At 36.3% G+C, this 5,776-nt stretch overlaps 1 long non-coding RNA gene across 1 annotated transcript; it reads right to left on the bottom strand.

The window, feature by feature from the left end:
• Positions 1-4,185: 4,185 nt before the first annotated feature.
• LOC129571773 (uncharacterized) lies at positions 4,186-5,351 on the bottom strand. Its single transcript, XR_008688338.1, has 3 exons — positions 4,647-5,351; positions 4,387-4,542; positions 4,186-4,211 (listed from the first exon to the last, which is right to left on the bottom strand). It is a non-coding gene; the product is annotated as an uncharacterized LOC129571773 (long non-coding RNA).
• Positions 5,352-5,776: the final 425 nt, after the last annotated feature.

Here is a 5,776-nt window from a genome sequence, read left to right as displayed (position 1 = left end):
CACCGACCAAAAATCATTTCGGCCCCATTGGGAAAATTTCGAAAATTTATCCGCGGATAAATCTTCCACATACGAGAGTCAATTTTTCCTACCTATGGGGACTATCGACCCGGATAAATGGTGGCAAATGGCCTAATTTGGTGCGGCCTAGCGAGCCATACCGACCAAAAATCCTTCTGCTCCCATTGGGAAAATTTCGAAAATTTATCCTGAGCAAAAAAACAGCACTTGTCTTGAGCATTAATGCGCGGATAAATTTATCCACGGATAAATCTTCCACATACGAGAGTCAATTTTTCCTACCTATGGGGACTATCGACCCGGATAAATGGTGGCGAATGGCCTAATTTGGTGTGGCCTAGCGAGCCATACCGACCAAAAATTCTTTTGCTCCCATTGGGAAAATTTCGAAAATTTATCCTGAGCAAAAAAACAGCACTTGTCTTGAGCATAATAAAAAACAAAAACAAAAATAAATCGCATAAAAAGGAAACCTACTTTTTACCGCCACTTCTGGGAACTGTGTTCCTTGCGTTCGTGTTTCCGGTGGTGGCGGCGATACTGGCCGGAATTTTGCCCGCATTTCCCTTGATAGCATTGGGTCATATATGCGGACGCACCGAATGCGATATGTTCGTAAATAACCAATTCGGAGAAGTTCGCGCTTCATTTCTTCCGAATGTTTCATATTGGCATACGTGGCGAAAGCGCACCGACCTTTTACGAATAGATTCAATGGCGGGATTTTGCCAATATTGCCCAATGTCTCGCTCTGTAATCCGAGAGCTAAGGTTTTGCGGTTTGCCTGCAACACCTGTCGTTCGTCAAAATGGATGGAAATGGTGGCATTTTGTAGTTCCTCTCTGATTTGGCTCGGATGGCGTTGAGGAATCTCAGATGGGTATTTTATATTCGAGCCAGAATTCACTGGAGAAAATGATGAATTACAATTTGTTTTTTTTTTACATGTTTTTTTTGGCATCTCGACAAAATAAAATGTATTTTAATGAAACCAAATTGGATATCTATATATATTGCATTCAAAAGACGTTGTTACACGTGGAACTAAACACAAAAAAAAGCAAACTATTTGATGTTTGCTTACTACACTCGCCATGCTGGCACATAAATGAAAAAAAAAAATAGAGAGAGAGCAAAAACAGGTAGCAAGACAGCAACAATAGCAGTGAGCAACGAAGAATAAAAAAACCGCGAAATAAACACGATCGCATTCATATGTTCACACTCAAGCGATTCAACAAAAAAAAAACAATGCTCACAATTTGAAGATGAGCGAATATGAAATCGAGCTGCAGACACGAGTCGAGAAAATTTAGTTTCAAACGCAACCCAAGCGCAACTTAGCTTCTAAATGTGACACCGTAGTAAGTGTGGGCATACGTTTTACGAATAAATGACAAAGAGAATGGAAACAAGTGCGCGTGTGGTAGTGAGCAGCCTGATGCGATGCTTCTCAATGTAGCGACTAATAAACGCACACTTGTTTCCATTCTCTTTGTCGCTTATTCGCAAAACGTATGCCCACACTTACTACGGTGTCACATTTAGAAGCTAAGTGTGGAGTCGCGCTTGGGAATGCAAGAAGAAGAAGCGAAGGAAATAACAACAAAAACAACACCAGGACCATTTCACAAATGAATTTCATTTACATTCGACGGTAATCCATGAACAATTAAAAGTATTACGAATGAATCACTGATAAGCAATCGAATTTGCCATTAGAATTAAAGCAACGACACAAGTATTTTGTAAGTGTGTGTGTGAGTGTGTATGTGTGCACTTTGGTTGGCTCTGATTTTTGTTTGACCCCTAATTTTCAGGTGACAGAAAAAAGAAAGAGGGAGAAAATCATCTTGAAATTTATTTAATCACCAGCTGATGCCAAAAGTAGATCATTGTTCTATATTCGGTGCTTTTTTCCTTTCTTTCTTTCTCCATGTCTATCTCTCCTGCGCGCTCTCTCTTTCTCTCCCTCTCCCTCTCCTTTTTTTGCAAAAAAAAACATATTCATTAACTTACTTTCAATCGCTCCTCCGTCGGCACCAGCTCCTTCGCGTGTGTCAGCCATGGCTTCTCACTTGGTTCACTTTATTCTGAATTATTCAGAAAAAAGAGAAAATTAAAAAAAAAATTACCACAAAAGATTAGGCTCTTTTCATTAAAAAAAACCGGCGGTATAAATTTTAATTGTTATTTTCACTATTATTTCTTTTTTTCCAAATTATAATTGTTTTGCACTCGAAAATCAAAATTCCAAAACATAAATCAACTTATTGTCGAAGCCGAAAACAGCAGCAATAATGCAAAGGGAAAATATGGATACACTCTCACTCTCTCACACACTCACTCTCTCACTTACTCACTCTACTCGAAAAAAAAATGGAGAAAAATGAAGTACAGCTAAAATGCTATTCGAAATGAACAGCGTAAATGACACAGATTTCACCGTTAGTAAATCACCCTGAACGCGTGTAAACCATAGCAACAAGACACAAGAAAAAAAAATACAAACGTCAGTCGGTGATTGTGATGTTGTTTCACAATTTGCATGTTTTTTCCTGTTTCTATTGTTCAATGTTGTGAACGTTGCTGTTGCAAAAACACCGTTGGAAATAGAACCAATTTAAAAAAAAATCAAATCACTTCAAAAACATGCATTGTATACGGATGTCGGTTTCAAAGAGAAAACCAAACAAGAGCCGAGCTGAGGAGAGTTAAGAAGAGCCGTCGCACACACCGAATAACCGGAAGAAAAAGAATAACGAAAAAAAATACGTGTTGATGCGCATTAACTGTCTCTCTTTCACTCACTCACGCACTCAGCTCCGTTGACGAGCACACCGAATAAGAAGGAACGGTAGAAAAAAAACACACTTTTTGATGAACATTCACTCTCTCTCTCACACTCAGAAAAAAAAAATTGAAAAAAATGAAGCTACGGCGCACATGGAATTCGAAATGAACGACAACGAGATGCTATTCAACGAACAAAATTGAAATTTCATGCATCGAAAATGGATGCTAGACGAAATTTTAATTAATAATGAAAAATTAAAAACGTTAACAAACACACACACATTCCAATCTCACAACAGATTTAATTTTTTTTCAGTATAAAAAAACTCACATAAATGAATGCACGAAATGGAATGATCAAAAGATGATGCACGGCAATGATTGCGACGCAATTTCACACAATGTCATCAGTGTATGTCAAAAGAATGTATCTTTTATTGCAAAAACAAACACTTTCAGCAACAATTCTTTTTTTTTAACGAAAAAGGCACACGAAAAAAGGGTTTTGATGTTTGTTATGAAGCGGTTCGTTGTTATACTCAGAAAATGGCTGCAACTTCGTATTGGGTTCTTTTCAATCACTTTTTGTCAAAAAAAACCTCACAGCATAAATTTCAATGGTTATTCGAAACACAGCACTATTATTTCTTTTTTTGCCAAATTATATTTGTTTTTACACCCGAAAAACGTGAAACCGTGTGCCGAAAATCAAAATCTCCGATAATAAATGTATGAAATGGAAAAAATGCGTGTACTTGGCGATATGAACACAAATGGAATGACACACAGTCGTTCCTAACTTGACACATTAAGAGAGACAGAGAGTGTGAGAGGCAGTGCTGCCAACGCAACATGCATTCACACTAACACAAAGCATATACAGCACACAATAGGTGTGACAACATTTACGTCTAACACAATCACGAAATTGTCCTGTTTTCGAGTTTGCGATTGCACGTTGACTATAACCCGATTTCAAAGTTTAGAAAAACTGTTATCATGTAAATGGATTTTAGTTGGATATGTTCACTCCGCACTCACAAACAGCACCCAAAATATTTGATAGTTGATTGCTCGTTGATGGAAAATTCTGTTTGAATTAAAAATGTAACCACTGTTGATGGATCATCAATGAATGTTTTCGAATGATAACCTAGTAATTGCAATAAAACCTGATACATCACTGCAAAATACAGCGTTTTTTTTATTTATTCATTCATGAAAATCAAGTACACAAAAGCTAATTTATAGATAGGACGAGTTCAAGTATTCAAACACAAATCAGTCCATGGGGCCTTAAATTAGATTGGACTCGGTGTGCCGCAACAAAAACATCAAAGCAGGTTAAATTCTGTTCCCATATATTCGATAATGCTACCATCTTCTAGAATTGCCTGCAGAAAGAGAAGGAATCATTTAATTTGTTTGTAGGAATTGAATTTCAAATTGTTTATTCAAAATAATTCCGAATTTAAATTGAATCATTCAAAATTTGTAGCTTCCAATTCAAAATTCATAAATTTTGTCAAGTAGAATATAAAATTCAATCAAAAGTTGTTTTCTACCCACCTCTAGTTCCTTTGGAATGTGTTGCAATTCCGATAAACGAATGACAATACACAGACCACGAGAACTTGCCAATTGAAGTAGGGCAACTGACGACCGCTTTCCTGCTCTGAATTCCATTCACAATCGAAGCCAAGCACATTATATTCGTCGCAATGCCTGAATAAATTCCAATTTTTAAATTTAAACCAAATTATTATTTATGTAATTCCAAAAAAAAACGAGGAAAAAATTCAAAAATTATCAAGTTATTTCCAGCATACGTCTTCAGTTCTTTCATTGAATATTGACACTGTTCGACTGTGTTAACCACATGAATAACTTGGTTTCGCAAAAATCGATGAGGCGTAATTGGTTGAGGACGTCTGATCATGGGCAGTCGCAACTGTTCTCTGTATGGATTTGGTTGGTTTTGTTGATGCGGATGATTTTGATGTGGTTGATTCTCCTGTGATTCATTTGAACCTAACAACCATTCGACTCCTCTATAAAGTGCATATCCAGCTGCAACACCAGCGGCTATCGTTGCTACTGCTGCTGTTGCAGTTAGATTTGTGTCTCTCCTGTTTCCACCGCCGCTCATATCTTTGAATTCAAAATATCTAAAAAAAAATGCTTTTCAAAAATATGGAAAACAATGGAGCTGAACCACAATAAAAACACAAGTGTTTAATAGTTAATTGTGACATATGTGAAACGTCAAAATATTGCGATTGGTCAGTAATGTGAACCAAGTAAGGTTCATATCGATTTGAAAATAACATTTAAAAACACCGTTTCTGAGTACATTCAAAAACCTGATTGGCTTGATGTTTTTGTGTATCTTTTTCTATGTTCAAGACTTAAACTTTAAGTATTTTTTTTTATTTTTTTACAATTTATTCATTATTACAAATGAAGTCTTGAAAAATTTCTCTCATCAGTTCCACGACAACCCAAGGCATGTAAATATACTCTGATTTAACGCCAACAGAATCGTTAGAAAACATACTCGCCTTTTCAAAAAATATAAATCGAAGAAAAAACCTACACCTTTTTCAATCTCACCTATAGATTTGTTGATTGGGACTTTGGCCAGGTTCATGCTTTTAGCAAAAAATTTGTATAATTCATATACAATTTGGTAATATGTGCCTCATTCACAGCAAAATTGATTTGCACATTTAGTCAATGTTGGTGCAAACCATTCCGAAGCGTCTTGAAACGGCGTAAATTCATCAGCCAACGTCGCAATCATTACAAGTTTTAAGTAGGTGTATATCCACCACACACTCTCGAATTTCCAATTGCCTCACACTCTTCTAAGTGGATATACACCGTATATTTATGATTTCTTGGACAATTTAAATATACGCATGAATATGATGATAAAAGCAAGTTTTACGTTTACATA

The sequence above is a fragment of the Sitodiplosis mosellana genome, unplaced genomic scaffold (genome assembly GCF_009176505.1).
Source record: "Sitodiplosis mosellana isolate CC-2019 unplaced genomic scaffold, AAFC_SMos_1.0 Smas_scaffold_3290, whole genome shotgun sequence".
NCBI classification, from domain to species: domain Eukaryota; kingdom Metazoa; phylum Arthropoda; class Insecta; order Diptera; family Cecidomyiidae; genus Sitodiplosis; species Sitodiplosis mosellana.
This window is presented reverse-complemented; position numbering and strand designations above follow the sequence as displayed.